The sequence below is a fragment of the Oncorhynchus mykiss genome, chromosome 7 (genome assembly GCF_057628025.1).
Source record: "Oncorhynchus mykiss isolate SJ-2025 chromosome 7, ASM5762802v1, whole genome shotgun sequence".
Lineage (NCBI taxonomy): Eukaryota > Metazoa > Chordata > Actinopteri > Salmoniformes > Salmonidae > Oncorhynchus > Oncorhynchus mykiss.
The window spans coordinates 56,281,870-56,301,907 of record NC_143028.1 but is presented as its reverse complement, the minus strand read 5'-3'; the positions used below and the strand labels follow the sequence as shown (position 1 = coordinate 56,301,907).

Sequence of the window (20,038 nt, the reverse complement as noted above, 5' to 3'; positions counted from 1 at the left end):
GATATTTCAAACTTTTTTAACAAATCAAAAACTGAAAAATTGGGCGTGCAAAATTATTCAGCCCCTTTACTTTCAGTGCAGCAAACTCTCTCCAGAAGTTCAGTGAGGATCTCTGAATGATCCAATGTTGACCTAAATGACTAATGATGATAAATACAATCCACCTGTGTGTAATCAAGTCTCCGTATAAATGCACCTGCACTGTGATAGTCTCAGAGGTCCGTTAAAAGCGCAGAGCATCATCATCATGAAGAACAAGGAACACACCAGGCAGGCCCGAGATACTGTTGTGAAGAAGTTTAAAGCCGGATTTGGATACAAAAAGATTTCCCAAGCTTTAAACATCCCAAGGAGCACTGTGCAAGCGATAATATTGAAATGGAAGGAGTATCAGACCACTGCAAATCTACCAAGACCTGGCCGTCCCTCTAAACTTTCAGCTCATACAAGGAGAAGACTGATCAGAGATGCAGCCAAGAGGTCCATGATCACTCTGGATGAACTGCAGAGATCTACAGCTGAGGTGGGAGACTCTGTCCATAGGACAACAATCAGTCATATATTGCACAAATCTGGCCTTTATGGAAGAGTGGCAAGAAGAAAGCCATTTCTTAAAGATATCCATAAAAAGTGTTGTTTAAAGTTTGCCACAAGCCACCTGGGCAATGCAAAACGTTATGTTTGGCGTAAAAGCAACACAGCTGAACACACCATCCCCACTGTCAAACATGGTGGTGGCAGCATCATGGTTTGGGCCTGCTTTTCTTCAGCAGGGACAGGGAAGATGGTTAAAATTGATGGGAAGATGGATGGAGCCAAATACAGGACCATTCTGGAAGAAAACCTGATGGAGTCTGCAAAAGACCTGAGACTGGGACAGAGATTTGTCTTCCAACAAGACAATGATCCAAAACATAAAGCAAAATCTACAATGGAATGGTTCAAAAATTAACATATCTAGGTGTTAGAATGGCCAAGTCAAAGTCCAGACCTGAATCCAATAGAGAATCTGTGGAAAGAACTGAAAACTGCTGTTCACAAATGCTCTCCATCCAACCTCACTGAGCTTGAGCTGTTTTGCAAGGAGGAATGGGAAAAAATGTCAGTCTCTCGATGTGCAAAACTGATAGAGACATACCCCAAGCGACTTACAGCTGTAATCGCAGCAAAAGGTGGAGCTACAAAGTATTAACTTAAGGGGGCTGAATAATTTTGCACGCCCAATTTTTCAGTTTTTGTTTTGTTAAAAAAGTTTGAAATATCCAATAAATGTCGTTCCACTTCATGATTGTGTCCCACTTGTTGTTGATTCTTCACAAAAAAATACAGTTTTATATCTTTATGTTTGAAGCCTGAAATGTGGCAAAAGGTCGCAAAGTTCAAGGGGGCCGAATACTTTCGCAAGGCACTGTATATACAGTGGGGCAAAAAAGTATTTAGTCAGCCACCAATTGTGCAAGTTCTCCCACTTACAAAGATGAGAGAAGCCTGTAATTTTCATCATAGGTACACTTCAACTATGACAGACAAAATGAGGAATAAAAATCTGGAAAATCACATTGTAGGATTTTTAATGAATTTATTTGCAAATTATGGTGGAAAATAAGTATTTGGCCAATAACAAAAGTTTATCTCAATACTTTGTTATATACCCTTTGTTGGCAATGACAGAGGTCAAACGTTTTCTGTAAGTCTTCACAAGGTTTTCACACACTTTTGCTGGTATTTTGGCCCATTCCTCCATGCAGATCTCCTCTAGAGCAGTGCTGTTTTGGGGCTGTTGCTGGGCAACACAGACTTTCAACTCCCTCCAAAGATTTTCTATGGGGTTGAGATCTGGAGACTGGCTAGGCCACTCCAGGACCTTGAAATGCTTCTTACGAAGCCACTCCTTCGTTGCCCGGGCGGTGTGTTTGGGATCATTGTCATGCTGAAAGACCCAGCCACGTTTCATCTTCAATGCCCTTGCTGATGGAAGGAGGTTTTCACTCAAAATCTCACGATACATGGCCCTATTCATTCTTTCCTTTACACGGATCAGTCGTCCTGGTCCCTTTGCAGATAAACAGCCCCAAAACATGATGTTTCCACCCCTGTGATTTACAGTAGGTATGGTTTTCTTTGAATGCAACTCAGCATTCTTTGTCCTCCAAACACGACGAGTTGAATTTTTACCAAAAATTTATATTTTGGTTTCATCTGACCATATGACATTCTCCCAATCTTCTTCTGGATCATCCAAATGCTCTCTAGCAAACTTCAGACGGGCCTGGACATGTACTGGCTTAAACAGGGGGACACGTCTGGCACTGCAGGATATGAGTCCCTGGCGGCGTAGTGTGCTACTGATGGTAGGCTTTGTTACTTTGGTCCCAGCTCTCTGCAGGTCATTCACTAGGTCCCCCCGTGTGGTTCTGGGATTTTTGCTCACCGTTCTTGTGATCATTTTGACCCCACGGGGTGAGATCTTGCGTGGTTTTCCATTTCCTAATAATTGCTCCCACAGTTGATTTCTTCAAACCAAGCTGCTTACCCATTGCAGATTCAGTCTTCCCAGCCTGGTGCAGGTCTACAATTTTGTTTCTGGTGTCCTTTGATAGCTCTTTGGTCTTGGCCATAGTGGAGTTTGGAATGTGACTGTTTGAGGTTGTGGACAAGTGTCTTTTATACTGATAACAAGTTCAAACAGGTGCCATTAATACAGGTAACGAGTGGAGGACAGAGGAGCCACTTAAATAAGAAGTTACAGGTCTGTGAGAGCCAGAAATCTTGCTTGTTTGTAGGTGACCAAATACTTATTTTCCACCATAATTTGCAAATAAATTCATTAAAAATCCTACAATGTGATTTTCTGGATTTTTTTTCTCATTTTGTCTGTCATAGTTGAAGTGTACCTATGATGAAAATTACAGGCCTCTCTCATCTTTTTAAGTGGGAGAACATACACAGTTGGTGGCTGACTAAATACTTTTTTGCCCGACTGTATGTACCCTGTAAGAATTTACTAAGAATATACTAAGAATACTAAGATAAACTAAGAATGATGTACAGCACTAGATACAGTATATTAGAGTGAGCTTCATATGTCAAGAATCCAGTATATACATATCTGGTGTGTATAAACAGTGTAACTAAATACAAAGAACAGTGGTAGAAATATTAGAATGATGGAAGCCTTGCTCTTGTTCCATAAAGCCTGGCTGTGTGTAAGACAAGAGAGTAAGGGAGAGACTGATGTTAATTTATGTAGAAATCCTCCTCATCACTCTTTCTCAGCTGCTCAAACACACGGAGGGTCTCCAGCCACCAACACAGGGGGCTCTGACAGCAGTTGGTTAACAATGGCAGCTTTCCCTTTCTCTAGTGCCCAGCCACTTTTTGCTACCAATATTAGATTCAGTTTGTGAAGTGGCACATGTCATATGGTGAGTTATTGCACTTTGGGATTGGATGATACACAAGAAAGAGTGAGGATTGATGATCAGCGGTGCCTTTCTGATAGGCCATGACAAAGCACAGCTGGCTCCTGCAAGGTTGCTTGGTTTGTATTTCTAGAACATTGCTAGAATGGTGTCAGTGAATCAGTGAATGACTTTAATAGTAATTTGAGCCCACGATGATGAACATGTTTGATTTCAATCACTTTTTGACTGCATCCATTTTCATTTGAACGAAACTTTCCATACATGTTTGCCCATGGTAGAAGTGGTCAGAAAGCCAAAACATTTAAGAGAGAGATGCTCAAAGTTAACCTATTTTGCATACCCCACCCTACCATGAGACATACATGTCTTTGTCACTGCTCCATTTTTATTAGATTTGTCTGTCACTTATCATGGGCTGTTATTTTCCCTCTTCCCCCTACGCCCAGCCCTAGCTATGGGGCAGTAGGTTGCCTGTCCTGTTGGCAGCCTTCCACACACACACACACACACACACACACACACACACACACACACACACACACACACACACACACACTCTGCAGAGAAAACAGGGTCATGTTGCTGTAGGCAGGCAGCACTCTGTGGTCTGGTCAAGTTCGCTTTTACACCTTTGGGCTCAGGTTTCCACTGCTGGGCTGTTGAGGTAGGTTCTGCAGGTTCTCCTCAAGCAGACCAAAAGCAAACAAACTAAACCTGCTCTGCAGATTCAATAAAACCTGAGTGGGATTTAATGAACATCTCACTTAGCAGGTATACCCAACTGCACTCTGTCTGTGTAATTTCAATATTACCCAGAGGTCTGCTAAACATCCCTGGGATATTTAGAGTCAAACCTAGTGATCACACCATTACTATTACTGAGATACAGTCAGAGATGTGTACTATAAATACTGTACTGCACAGGTACATCTAGTCTTTAGCCTTTCAGTGAAATTATGTGAATAGTTAGAGAATACATACTATTTTGCACGTCTGACAATAATTCCCTATTAAGAACTTTAGTAAGTTTAGCTTGGAAGAGGACACCACTATGCCAATATATTTTTGGGGATTGTCCCTGTGTTCTTCTGTTTTTCCTTAGCAAATAACTTTTAAAGTAACTGTCCAGTAAAAATCTCACTTTTAAAAGTTAATATATTCTGTTTACTCATACCCAAATAATGTTGTTGACTCGTCCTATACCTGTATTTGTGGACAAAGCATAAATTGAAGAAAAAAACACTTTAAAAAACCCCCACCTCAAACAGATCATTTAAAAAATGCTTGCTATTTCCTTATAGAGGATGAGCTGGCCAATCAGCGTTCTACTCTCATGAATATTATTAATGACCAGTATACACCCAATGTAAAGGACGTCGCGCTGCTTTCCTATCGACTACCACTTCCTCCTGATTTGGCACACACAGAGGCTCGAACCCAGGCCCTCTGTCTTGCTAGCACAGGTGACCTGGTAAATAATTGGTCTAGCCTAAATGAAACAAATTCAGATAGTGGATTTGTATCTGATTTTGAATAGCCTAGAAATAGGGCAGTTTTTGTATTTTCATAATTAATAGGCTGACCCATTGCCTTTAGCTACAGAATATCTCACCACAGTGAGTTTCCATCTCCTCCTCTCTATCCTTTATTCCTTTCTCCAGCGGGCAGAGGGGCTGTCAACAGTGTTTTGTTGTGAAAACATGTTACTATTGATGTACCAAACAGATTTCACTTGGTTTCCCAAATGAAGCACTGGGTAGCTGTAGGAATAAGGTTGGAGAGCCCATGGCATACAGTCTTGTGGCAGAATATCACCTGTCACTACTTGACATGAGTGAAAAACATACCTGCGGGAAAGTGGCCTTCGCTATTCCAATGCTTATGGATGACATGTCTTTTTTGACATGCCCTTGTTCTTGCCCATTTGATAATAGGCCAGTCTATATCAAATTAAATTTTACATAGCATACTAGTAAAGACAACATTTAGAATAGTCTGATGGGTGAAAATATCATCACCTGATGAGAGAACAGCATGTGCAGCCTGAGGCAAGGAACAGAGCACAAGCTTTTTTTGCGACTTTCTCAAAACATCAGTAGCCTGTAGTCGCACCATGTAGCCCATATATGTTTTGATTTCTAAGACATAATGTTTGTATCATTCTCAACGGAATATGCCAAATAACTCTATATCTACATGTAATATAAAATAATGGCACAGGACACAGGACATATCTTGTGTGCTAAATTAACAAGCCTACTGCCGATGGCATGGCACATAGCCAGATAGCATATCACCATAATGTTTCTTTAGACCTGCTAAAATAAATAATGGATTTATTGTGATGGTGTATATTCAATTTATTAGCCTGTAGATATCATGACACAAGGCGAGACCCAGATGCAGACACATGAGGCAGATGGTTGGAGTCTTACAATATTTATTAATTCAATAGGGGAAGACAGGAGAATGGTCGTGGACAGGCAAAAAGGTCAAAACCAGTTCAGAGTCCAAACGGTCTCAGACGCATTAAGAAGGAAATACATTCCACAAATGTACTTTTAACAAGGCACACCTGTTAATTGAAATGCATTCCAGGTGACTACCTCATGAAGCTGGTTGAGAGAATTTCAAGAGTGTGCAAAGCTGTCATCAAGGCAAAGGGTGGCTACTTTGAAGAATCTCAAAATATAATATATATTTTGATTTGTTTAACACTTTTTTGGTTACTACATGATTCCATGTGTTTATTGTGTATTTTGTGTGTATTATCTTACAATGTAAAAATAAAGATATCTTCCTTTATTATTTTCCCCTAACCCTACCCCCCCTCCCCTAATTGGAGTAAACTAATGGACATAAACACTTCCAGCTTATACGCACTATATACATTTTACGGACACAGTATATTTTACAATAGTTGTCTTTTGTTTGTTTTTGGGTTTTGCTTGAGTAATTTTCTATTAAGGTTTCTTTACTTTTACTCAAGTATGACAATTGGAGGCTTTTTCCACCACTGATTATGTATCCGGGTAAGCCCAAGAAGACTAGCTTCTGTTTTCCCTTTGTTGATAACCAACCATAATCAACAGTATGAATATTTGGCATTAATAATTATTCTAGATCAGTTGTCATTAGTTTTCTGTGCCATAATCCACTTAATAATCAAAACAAGATTTCTGGCCACAGCGTACTGAGCATAGTGTGAAGGAATTGGGCCGTGAGTACCAACCAGTGGTTTATATGATGTCTATGGTCCCCAAGTTCCAAACCACCACCGTGAAGCACTGGTCTACATTAGATCACTGTAAACTATGATAAGGCCCTGCTTCACCATAAAGGTCAATGTGTTGGCCAATTTAGCCAATGCAATCAGTGTTTGCTGTACTGTAGTTGTCCTGGTCCCAATTGGCCAAATCTGAAGTGACTGCAGCTGCTCACAACAAATTGCTAGTTTGTAGACATTTCCCATGGATTACATAAATAATCAGGCCTTTGTTGAAAAGCAAAGGCTTCTGTTTAGTGTGTGATCTGTAGAGTATTACTTTCTCATTTGTCTGTTACAATAACAGATTAGTCCCCAGGTTCAAGCGTTATGTTTGCCTCGACATTGATGTTGTACACATTGGCCTACAGTCAGTATACGACTGGAATGAGATTGAATTTTCCTTAATACTTACTGCCATTTCAATACATGATCTCACACAACTCAGCGTGCAGTCAGTTTTATGTGCTCGAAAGAATTGTAAGTGAGACAAAAGCCCCAAAAACCATTACAGAAAGGGAAGGAAAAAAATCCTAAATAAAGTGTGTGCTCTGGGAGCACGGCCAGGCAGGGGAAATGATTGCATGGTCTTGAGGCCACATTAGTTCCTAGCCAAGGAATTTCCATGGAGGACACAGCGGGACCACTCTACTTTTCAGATGATTTAACCTCTCTGTCTCTGAGATGGCCAGCGGTGAGGAATGCTAAAATAACACTGACGTCCTGCAACCAGTAACATTAGCAACAGCAAACTGCCAACTCTTAGCTAGACCTACTTCACTTAATAAGAAGAGAGAAAAGGTACAAACAATTGTTATTAATAAACTCCTAATTATCCTTGGACCTGGCTGATTAACAATATGATATAGCAATAAAGCACGTGCCATAAAACATTGATAATGAATGAAAACACCAATTAGCTGAGACAGCTATTAGCAGCACAGAAGAGATTTATTGTAGCATCGCAGCAAAGACTCCCATTATACATTACTGAAGATCTAGAAGAACACATTTGTCAAGTGACTAATCGTAGGTGGTGTTACTTTCTAGCAGTCTACTCTAGATGGATGTATTAGATCAAGAGCACTGTGGAGCTAAATCATCTTCTTGGCCTATGAGCCCATTCAATCCGGCCTGCGGGTGGTTTGAGTAAAACAAGTATTATAATCGACATTGAAATTACTAAAACCAAATCGAAACTCTGTAGAAATGATCATGGACCTACTGTTATTGTCATTTCACTCTGTCCAGCTTGCTAACAGTCAATCAAAACGAAGGCTAGATACTCAGGGAGCATCGAAAATTGCAAAAGCGATGGTTAGAGAACTAATGGCTAATTTTGACGACCAGCAAATATCATCAATTTTAAGTGTGGCTCTACGGATCTCAGTGAAGACCGAATACGGCCTGTGGGAAAAATGAGTTTGACACCCCTGGCTTATACATTCACTTACCATCACACATACATTGTACTGCACTATGGCTCGATGATGAATCCATGTGTAGAGAGGATTGTTTTATCAACTAGCCCCATAGAATGTCTGAGGCTCATGACTGTGGAGCATGTTAGTTAGGCTGTGTTTTGTGAATTGCTCCATTGTGCTCCACAGGTGAGCCCCACAGCAGAACAGATCCCAGCACTGACATTAAGACACAATCCAGTCTGTCTATGGATGGGGTCTCCAGGGTCCTGCTCTGCTCTCTTATACTGTCTCAACTGGCAGTACTGTCTGGTCCCAGTGGCCTCAGTAGTGGATTCCCAATTATAGGTATTCATGATTTCCAGCCTTTCACACTGGCCCAGGACTCACAGCACAGCAGGATGTTATTATTACATGACGATGCCCTGGTCTTGTCTCTCATCACCACTGTACTGTCTCTGATCTGGACTTACAAGACAGTCTTGGCAAACACTGAGAAGGATTGCAGTGAATAATTGATGACTCTTTCTGGATGAGGCGATTATTTTCCTTAGCAAAGGAGGTGTGAGAGATGCACGAGAGAGAAACTCATCTGTTGAGTGTGTCTAAGTAAGTGCTTTCAGATCTCAAAATCAAATCAAATCAAATTTTGTTTATCACATGCGCTGAATAGAACAGGTGACCTTGAAATGCTTACTTACAAGCCCTTAACCAACAAAGCAGTTCAAGAAATAGAGTATTTACTAAATAACTAAAATAGAAAATAAAATAAAAGTAACACAATAAAATAACAATAACGAGGCTATAAACGGGGGTATGTGAGGGGGTATAGCTTAGTCGATGTAATTTGTACATACAGGTCCTGGGTGGCAGGAAGCTTGGCCACATTGATGTACTGGGCCGTAGGCACAACCTTCTGTAGCGCCTTGCGGTCGGATGCTGAGCATTTGCCATACCAGGCGGTGATGCAACCATGCTCTCGATGGTGCAGCTGTAGAACTTTTTGAGGATCTGGGGACCCATGCCAAATGGGGGGGGAAAGGTGTTGTCGTGCCCTCTTCACGACTGTCTTGGTGTGTTTGGGCCATGATCATTTGTTGGTGATGTGGACACCAAGGAACTTGAAGCTATCAACCTGTTCCACTACAGCCCCATTGATGTTATTGGGGGCCTGTTCGGGTCTCCTTTTCCTGTAGTCCACGATCAGCTCCTATGTCTTGTTCATCATTGAGGGAGAGGTTGTTGTCCTGGCACCACACTGCCATGTCTCTGAAATCCTCCCTATAGGCTGTCTCATCGCTTTTGGTGATCAGGCCTACCACTGTTGTGTTGTCAGCAAACTTAATGATGGTGTTGGAGTCTTGCTTGGCCACGCAGTTGTGGGTGAACAGGATGTACAGGAGGGGACCAAGCACACACCCCTGAGGGGACCGAGTGTTAAGGATCAGCGTGGCAGATCAGCATGGCAGTTGTTGCCTTACCATTTGGTGGCGGCCCGTCAGGAAGTCCAGGATCCAGTAGCAGTCGGAGGTGTTTAGTCCCAGGGTCCTTCGCTTTGTGATGAGCTTTGTGGGCACTATGGTGTTGAATGCTGAGCTGTAGTCAATGAAGAGCATTCTCACATAGGTGTTCCTTTTGTCCATGTGGGAAAGGCGGTGTGTAGTTCGATTGAGATTGCGTCATCTGTGGATCTGTTGGGGCGGTATGCGAATTGGAGTGGGTCTATGGTTTCCCAGATGATGGTGTTGATGTGAGCCATGACCAGCCTTTCAAAGCACTTCATGGCTACCGTTCCGGTAGTCATTTAGGCAGATTACCTTCGCTTTATTGGGCACAGGGACTATGGGGGTCTGCTTGAAACATGTAGGTATTACAGACTCAGAAGTTGAAAATGTCAGTGAAGACACTTGCCAGTTGGCCCGCACATGCTCTGAGTACACGTCCTGGTGTTCCGTCTGGCCCCGCGGCCTTGTGAATGTTGACCTCTTTAAAGATATACTTCTCCTTAATGCAACTGCTGTATCAGATTTTTAAAAAGCTTTACAGAAAAAGCACATCATGCAATAATCTGAGTACAGCGCTTAGGCACCAAAACAAGCCATACAGATACCCACCATGTTGTGTAGTCAACAGAAGTCAGAAATAGCTTTATAAATATTCACTTACCGTTGATGATCTTCATCAGAATGCACTCCCAGGAATCCCAGTTCCACAATAAATGTTTGTTTTTTCGATAAAGTCCATAATTTATGTCCCAAATACCCCCTTTTTGTTTGCGCATTTAGGTCACAAATCCAAATTCACAAGGCGCAGGCCCTTAGTTCAGACGACAGTTCCATTACAGTTCGTAGAAACATGTCAAATGATGTATAGAATCAATCTTTAGGATGTTTTTATCATGAATCTTCAATAATATTCCAACCGGAGAATTCCTTTGTCTTTAGAAATGCAATGGAACAGAGCTCGTGCTCATGGCCTGGCCCGCGACTTAGCTCATGGCCTTCTGCCAGACACCTGACTCAAACAGCTCTTATTTGCTCCCCCTTCACAGTAGAAGCCTGAAACAAGGTTCTAAAAAAGTTGCGTCGTACTGCAGCACACCTTGCACGCTGCCACAGAATTCTATAGCATGTTATTTAAGTGTCAGCCATTGTTGCCATTAATGCTAGTTAGTGCTAGTTTGACCACCAGAGGGCATCTTCGAGAAGCATTTGACTTTTTTATATTGGCTGTACTAGAGAATTTAAATAAGAACATATTATATGGGATTGATTTTAAGAAATGTATTTTAATTAATTAGTTTCATATTATGGTGTTTCTATTCCACGAAAAACTAAACCCTCAGGGTTTCCGTTAGGAAAATATGGCGCTGTACAACATGATCGGTCGGGAGTAGGCTACAGTACTAAGAGCAAAAAAATCCTAACATTTCCACACCCTGATTGTATTCTAACCAATACCCAAATGGATATTCAGTGGAAATAAAAATCTCATTGATTTATCAAGACCAGTCCCCGTGCTTGTCTCAGAACAGCTCGAAACGGTACTGAAATAGTTGACCACACACAGGTAGGCTATTGCTTGAAATCCTATTGCTTCTTTCATAAATATGCTTTAAATGCCACATTGTCACAAATAATTGAACACACCACACAATTCTTAAAACTCTGAGAAGGGTAATAGGAGGTGATTTTGGATTTATATTAATATTAAACTGACATTCTTATTGCGCTGTTATTGTGTTTCGATCCTCTCTCTCTCTCACTCAGTCACTCAGTCACTCAGTCACTCAGTCACTCAGTCACTCAGTCACTCACTCACTCACTCACTCACTCACTCACTCACTCACTCACTCGCACTTGCTGTCTTGACATCTTGATGCTCAGCTATGAAAAGCCAACTGACATTTACTCCTGTGGTGCTGACCGGTTGCACCCTCTATAACCACTGTTTATATTATTTGACACTGCTGGTCATTTTTCACATTGTATTCAATTTCCAGTGAAACTATTCAAGCCATCGATTCACTGATGGTTGAAGATGATGGGTGATCGGCAAATGCAGTATGGATTCTGCTGGCATCACAGCACAACATCAGCATCACTCTAATCACAGTCAGAAGACAGTTGAAGAAACTTGAGTGGACTTATGGAAGGAGTCTATAAGACATACACTACCGGTCAAAAGTTTTAGAACACCTACTCATTCAAGGGTGTGCAAAGCTGTCATCAAGGCGAAGGGTGGCCACTTTGAAGAATCTAAAATATATTTTGATTTGTTTCTTTGTTTTAGTTACTACGTGATTCCATATGTGTTATTTCATAGTTTTGATGTCTTCACTATTATTCATTCACAAAAACACCCTGTGGCGTACTGCACTAGCATCGAATAGTGCCCATGATATGCAACTTTTCAGGGATGTCAGGAACCAATACACACGGTCAGCAAAGGCTAGCTATTTAAAACAGAAATTTGCATCCTGCAGCACTATTTCCAAAAAGTTTTGGGACACTAAAGTCCATGGAGAACAAGAGTACCTCCTCCCAACCTTCCCACTGCACTGAGACTAAGAAACATGGCCCAAGCTCCCTCCTGCTTTTCCTTCACTCAAATCCAGACAGCTGATATTCTGAAAGAGCTGCAAAATCTGGATCCCTACAAATCAGCTGGGCCAGACAATCTGGACCCTCTCTTCCTAAAATTATCCACCGCCATTGTTGCAGCCCCTATTACTAGTCTGTTCAATCTCTCTTTCATATCGTCTGTGATTCCTAAAGATTGGAAAGCGGCCACAGTTATCCCTTTCTTCAAAGGGCTGGTCACGGGTGCATCTCAGCCACGCTTAAGGTTGTAAACGATATCATAACCGCGATCGATAAAAGACAGCACTGTGCGGCCGTCTTCATCAACCTGGCTAAGGCTTTCGAGTCTGTCAATCACCATATTCTTATCGGCAGACTCAACAGCCTTGGTTTCTCTAATGACTGCCTCGCCTGGTTCACCAACTACTTCTCAGATAGAGTTCAGTGTGTCAAATCAGAGAGCCTGTTGTCCGGACCTCTGGCATCTCTATGGGGGTGTCACAGGGTTAAATTCTCGGGCCGACTCTTTTCTCTGTGTATATCAATGATGTCGTTCTTGCTGCAGGTGATTCTTTAATCCACCTCTACACAGACGACACCATTCTGTATACATCTGGCCCTTCTTTGGACACTGTGTTAACAAACCTCCAAACGAGCTTCAACTCCATACAACACTCTTACCGTGGCCTCCAATTGCTCTTAAATGCAAGTAAAACGAAATGCATGCTCTTCAACCGATTGCTAACCGCCCGCCCACCCAACTAGCATCACTACTCTGGATGGTTATGATTTAGAATATGTGGACAACTACAAATATCTAGGTGTCTGGCTAGACTGTAAACTCTCCTTCCAGACTCACATTAAGCATCTCCAATCCAAAATGAAATCTAGAATCGTCTTCCTATTTCTCAACAAAGCCTCCTTCACGCATGCTGCCAAACATACCCTCATAAAACTATCCTACCGATCCTTGACTTTGGCGATGTCATTTACAAAATAGCCTCCAACACTCTACTCAGCAAATTGGATGCAGTCTATCACAGTGCCATCCGTTTTGTCACCAAAGCCCCATACAGTACCCACCACTGCGACCTGTATGCTCTCGTTGCCTGGTCCTCGCTACATATTCGTTGCCAAACCCACTGGCTCCAGGTCATCTATAAGTCTTTGCTAGGTAAAGCCCCGCCTTATCTCAGCTCACTGGTCACCATAGCAACACCCACCCCAAAGACAATTCTTCCTTTGTCCGCCTTTCCTTCCAGTTCTCTGCTGCCAATGACTGGAACGAATTGCAAAAATCACTGAAGTTGGAGACTTATCTGCCTCACTAACTTTAAGTGTCAGCTGTCAGAGCAGCTTACAAATCGCTGCAGCTGTACACAGCCCATCTGTAAATATCCCATCCAACCAACTACCTCATCCCCATATTTGTTTTTGTTTTTCTGCTCTTTTGCACACCAGTATTTCTACTTGCACATCCTCATCTGCACATATCACTCAATGGTAAATTGCTAAATTTGAATTACTTTATCACTATTGGCCTATTTATTGCCTTACCTCCTTACTTCATTTTCACACACTGTATTCAGATTTTTCTATTGTTATTGACTGTCGGTTTGTTTATCCCATGTGTAACTCTGTGTTGTTGTTTTTGTCGCACTGCTTTGCTTTATCTTGACCAGGTCGCAGTTTTAAATGAGAAATTGTTCTCAACTGGCCTACCTGGTTAAATAATGGTGAAATTAAATCAAGAAAATTCTACAATGTAGAAAATAGTAAAAATGAAGAAAAACCCTTGAATGAGTATTTGTGTCCAAACATTTGACTGGTACATAACATTAGACAGTAGACAGTACTTGTATTGCTCCAAATTATGTTCAGGGTTAATGCTAGGTAGATATAAAGCCATTGTATTTACTAGCTCTGCTAAGGGATGTGTTTCAGAGCAGTAATAATACAAAGGAATACCATAAGATGACGTTTTATATTGACATTATTTGATACATCAAACGCCTCAGCTGCTGCACACTCAGAAACAGAAAGAGAGAATAACATTCATGTCATGTCACAAGAAGTGAACCTACACGTGCCTTCTCACCCCACTCCCGCACCTATCCGCATTCCCCCACCCTGCTCTCCTCCAATCAGCTGCTCCCAAGAGACACATGCACGCCTGCGTTGCCATGGAGACACCATGTGGCCCATTCTCCGTAGTCCTCCATGGCAGCTGGTGCCTGGATACGGCTGTGATTGATGGGTTGTGTTGTGAAAGGACGTGTCTGGTGCGCCAGGGTCTTTGCTTACGTGAGGTTCAGCCCTGTGTAACATACTGACATTGTGATGATGATGCTCAGGAAGGAGAGAAAATCAATGGTTAGGAAAGATGAGAGGGCGAAAGAGGCTGGCCGTGATTTCTCTCTCACTGTGAAGTGGTCTGTCTGACTCTGAACTTCTGGACTTGTGATGTGGAGATGACATTTACAGTCTAAAGGTCCTATTTATTTTCCTCCATGTTTCCTTCCTTTTAGATATTTCACGGTGTTCCACTCGATAGCTAACTGTTTGAAGAAATCGAGATAGAAAGAATTGGCAATTGAAAGGGAATCAGATAGAACCTAGCAAATAATACTTTACTCAAGCAATCTTCACATAATATTATGACTATGATTGGCAAATCTCCACCATAACATGTGTAACTGGTGTGAAATGGCTAGCTAGTTAGTGGTGCACACTAGTAGCGCTTCAATCAGTGACGTCACTCGCTCTGAGACCTTGAAATAGTTGTTTCCCTTGCTCTGTAATGGCCGTGGCTTTTGTGGAACGATAGGTAACAATGGTTTTTGGTTCAAGCCCAAGTTGGGGTGAGGAGAGGGACAGAAGTAATACTGTTACACTTGCAGGAAGACACAGGGCTACTTCACCTTATATTTAATTTATTTTTATTTAACCTTTATTAAACTAGGCAAGTCAGTTAAGAACAAATTCTTATTTACCATGACGGCCTACCCCGGCCAAAAGAACCTATAAGCATGTGATAAATGTTTATTCAATGCAGAGGGAATGTTTATCCCTCCCTAGGTTGAACTGTATCAATCTCATTTCAACATGAGTTCCTAGTAAGAACCAGAAGGTAATGATTAACAGGCTGACAGACACACGGCTCTCTGCTTTAGGATGCTCCATCAGTTGGGTCCTGGCCAGCCATTGATCAGCCTCTGCTGCTACTGCCTTATCATGTGGTACCAGAGCAGAGAGGCTGTGCCATGCTGCAGTGGTCTGGGTGAATCAGCCAATGGAGAGAGAGGGCAGATAGACAGAGAGGGCTGGCACTAGGGAGAGACAGACAGACAGACATAGAGGGCAGGCACTAGGGAGAGACAGACAGACAGACAGAGAGGGCTGGCACTAGGGAGAGACAGACAGACAGAGAGGGCTGGCACTAGGGAGAGACAGACAGACAGAGAGGACTGGCACTTGGGAGAAACAGACAGGACCCTACAGCAGGGATAGACACAGAGGAAGAGGAGAAAACAGCCTGGAGGAGGGAGAGAAGGTTACACAGACCGGGATACTATGTCTACCACACCTACCTAAAGCTGGCAATGGAAGAGGATAAGAGTACAATGATGAGGTTAGGCTATTGCCATCAGGCATGTGCAGTATGAGAGTCTACTCCAAGCTGAATTTCATGAGCATTTTGCAAGGAGACCGGAAACTCTGCAGTAAAGATGCCAGATATTGCAAAGTTGTGTAGGGGATTAGATGAGTGAATTTGGCTCAGAGGCAGACACTTTTGTCTGCTGCGTACGTGTGTGTGTGTGTGCTCTGTGTGTGTGTATGTGCTCCGTCTGTGTGTAATGCACAGTGGTATGGCAGGCCTGGGATATTGTTGCCAAGGAGGCTAATTCCTTATGAGGCTGTTTATTTTTCATGCGGCGCACCCAGATGTTACACAAACCCATGAACCTCCTGTATTTCCCTTTACACCCATGACTCTCCGACTCATTCATACTCATTCATATCGGCTGTGTTATTTCTCACCTCCTTTGTCACAATGCGTGGCAGAGGCTCAGTGTCTGTTAATAATGCCCCTCTTTACAATGGACTATTCACAGATGCACTGCAAACGTTTTGATCTCGCTCACACACTCTCACACGCCTCCCCCAGGATCCACATTTGGATTCCTGCATCTCTCCTCCTCATGTGGGAGCCAGCCAACATGAAGGATCAGAAATGATCTGTTGAGATGATGCACTCCACTCACCATAACAGGCCACAGTGTTTGAGATGGTAATGGGGGACTGTAGTGCTCTGTGGTGAACGCAATAAAAATCCATGTGAACGTTGAGTCACGGTAATCTCCTTTTATGCACTTAGGACATGCATTGGTACTGCAGGTCACTAATGGCCTGGTTATCAGGGCTCTAGTTTCCCTCAAACCACTCTGACATCAATGCAAATGCAATCGAAAATCACATCAAACACAGTAGCCCTATAGTACTTTTAAAACTCACCTCACTGTGATGGTCAATTTGAAGAAATAAGTTCAACAGCAGGTTGAACCATGGTTGTTGTGAATGTTTCAAAGCCTAACAAAACTAAATGGACAAGGCTTTCTAAGGTGATGATTAATTCAAAACAACCATATGCACATTAGAGCTTGTGCATACGGATAGGCATAGTGGTTAAGAGTGTTGAACCAGTAACCGAAAGGTCAGTGGTTTGAATCCCCGAGATGACTAGAAAAATCTGTTGATGTGCCCTTGAGCAAGACACTTAATCCTAATTGCTCCTGTAAGTCACTCTGGATAAGAGTGTCTGCTAAATTACTTAAATGTCAATGTGAATATGAGCCCAAGCCTGATATTATTATTTTTTCATAAAAATAGTGATTGTGCCGTTATACATAGCCTACCGCATTATACTCAAGGCAGAAAAACATTTTTTAAAAAGCTGCTTGAAGATATCTTTGGTGCATAATTGGTCGAGCTAGCCTATACTCCTAAATTAAACACATTCTAGTAATCACCTTTGAGTGTAGAATTAATTATTATGCATACTGGATGGACTGGTTATTTTATTCTTACACTCCAAACTTTCTATCAATGATTATTGGAGAGAAAGTATAGGCCTATGAGATGCTGTTGGTTCATTGATTGTGCAGGGCAGCTTACAGAGTTAGCCTACAATTATAGTGAATTTGTATTTGATTTTCAATAGTATAGTAATAGGGCACTTTTTATATTTTCATAATTAATATTGACACATTACCTTTAACTACAGAATATCTCACCACCATGTGTTTCAATCTCCTCCTCTCTCTCCTACATTCCTTTCTTGATCGTGCAGAGAAAGGGGCTATCAACAGTTTAATGAAATATGTTTAGTTGTGAAAAGATGTTATTATCAGTGTTCCTGAACTGATTTCACTTGGTTTCCCAAATTAAGCACTGGGTAGCTGCAGGAACAGGGTTGGAGAGCCTGTGGCATACAGAGTTTGGGCGGAATATAACCTGTCACGTAGCAAGAGGCTGCATGCTACTCGAACAGTGGTTGATGCTTGAAGTGAACTAACCAGAGTATGCATTTATTAAAATGTTATTGTAATTTAACCTTTATTTAACTAGGCAAGTCAGTTAAGAACAAGTTCTTGTTTACAATGACGGCCTACCAAAAGGCAAAAGACCTCCTGCGGGTACAGGGGCTGGGATAAAAGATTAAAAAAAAAAATATATATATGACCAAACTACCCATGATTGAAAACGAACCTAAGAGAATAGCATGTGTAGCCTGAGTCAAGGAACAGAGCGCAAGTTTTTTTGCGACTTTCTCAAAACATCAATAGCCTATTGTCGCATCATGCAGCACATATAAACTCAGCAAAAAAGGAAACGTTCTCTCACTGTCAACTGCGTTTATTTTCAGCAAACTTAGCATGTGTAAATATTTGTATGAACATCACAAGATTTAACAACTGAGACATAAACTGAACTAGATCCACAGACATTGAATAATGTGTCCCTGAACAAAGGGGGGTAAAAATCAAAAGTAACAGTCAGTATCTGGAGTGGCCACCAGCTGCATTAAGTACTGCAGTGCATCTCCTCCTCATGGACTGCACCAGATTTGCCCGTTCTTGCTGTGAGATTTTACCCCACTCTTCCACCAAGGCACCTACAAGTTCCCGGACATTTCTGTGAGGAATGGACCTAGCCCCCACCCTCCGATCCAACAGGTCCCAGACGTGCTCATTTTTTTAATGTATTTTTATTTATTTCTCCTTTATTTAACCAGGTAGGCTAGTTGAGAACAAGTTCTCATTTGCAACTGCGACCTGGCCAAGATAAAGCATCGCAATTCGACACATACAACAACACAAAGTTACACATGGAATAAACACAGCATACAGTCAATAATACAGTAGAAAAAAAGAAAACAAAAAAAATGATATATACAGTGAGTGCAGATGAGGTAAGATAAGGGAGTTAAAGCAATAAATAGGCCATAGTGGCGAAGTATTTACAATATAGCAATTAAACACTGGAATGGTAGATGTGCAGAAGATGAATGTGCAAGTAGAGATAGTGGGGTGGAAAGGAGCAAGATAAATAAATAAATACAATAGGGGGATGAAGTAGGTAGATGGGCTGTTTACAGATGGGCTATGTACAGGTGCAGTGATCTGTGAGCTGCTCTGACAGCTGGTGCTTAATGCTAGTGAGGGAGATATGAGTCTCCAGCTTCAGTGATTTTTGCAGTTTGTTCCAGTCATTAGCAGCAGAGAACTGGAAGGAAAGGCGACCAAAGGAGGAATTGGCTTTTGGGGGTGACCAGTGAGATATGCCTGCTGGAGCATGCTACGAGTGGGTGCTGCTATGGTGACCAGTGAGCTGAGATAAGGCGAGGCTTTACCTAGCAGAGACTTGTAGATAACCTGTAGCCAGTGGGTTTGGCGACGAGTACGAAGTGAGGGCCAACCAACGAGAGCATACAGGTCGCAGTGGTGGGTAGTGTATGGGGCTTTGATGACAAAACAGATGGCACTCTGATAGACTGCATCCAATTTGTTGAGTAGAGTGTTGGAGGCTATTTTATCGATGACAACGCCGAAGTCGAGGATTGGTAGGATGGTCAGTTTTACTGTTTGGCAGCATGAGTGAAGGATGCTTTGTTGCGATATAGGAAGCTGATTCTAAGTCAGAACCGTCCAGAGTAGTGATGCTGGACGGTCGAGCAGTTGCAGGCAGTGATCGATTGATTAGCATGCATTTAGTTTTACTTGCATTTAAGAGCAGTTGGAGGCCACGGAAGGAGACTTGTATGTCATTGAAGCTCGTCTGGAGGTTTGTTAACACAGTGTCCAAAGAGGTAGTATACAGAAGTATACAGAATGGTGTCGTCTGCGTAGAGGCGGATCAGAGAATTACCATCAGCAAGAGCGACATCATTGATGTATACAGAGAAGAGAGTCGTCCCGAGAATTGAACCCTGTGGCACGCCCATAGAGACTGCCATAGGTCCGGACAACAGGCCCTCCGATTTGACACACTGAACTCTATCAGAGAAGTAGTTGGTAAACCAGGCGAGGCAATCATTTGAGAAACCAAGGCTGTCGAGTCTGCCAATAAGATTGTGGTGATTGACAGAATCGAAAGCCTTGGCCAGGTCGATAAATACAGCTGCACAGTACTGTTTCTTATCGATGGTTTAGGACCTTGAGCGTGGTTGAGGTGCACCCATGACCAGCTCTGAAACCAGATTGCATAGCGGAGAATGTACGGTGGGATTCGAAATGGTCGGTAATCTGTTAACTTGGCTTTCATAGACCTAGAATGGGTCTAGAC

General features: G+C 42.2%; 1 protein-coding gene and 1 long non-coding RNA gene across 3 annotated transcripts in view; one reads left to right on the top strand and one right to left on the bottom strand.

Annotated features, from left to right (window-relative positions):
• The window catches only part of LOC110528991 (SLIT-ROBO Rho GTPase-activating protein 3), a 120,619-nt gene that overhangs the window by 11,838 nt on the left and 88,743 nt on the right, over positions 1 to 20,038 (top strand). The window lies entirely within an intron of this gene.
• Positions 19,173 to 20,038, bottom strand: part of LOC149982603 (uncharacterized) — a 179,789-nt gene continuing 178,923 nt past the window's right edge. Inside the window, exon 3 of the long non-coding RNA XR_016497323.1 lies at positions 19,173 to 19,214. This is a non-coding gene — a long non-coding RNA (uncharacterized LOC149982603). The remainder of the gene's footprint in view (positions 19,215 to 20,038) is intronic.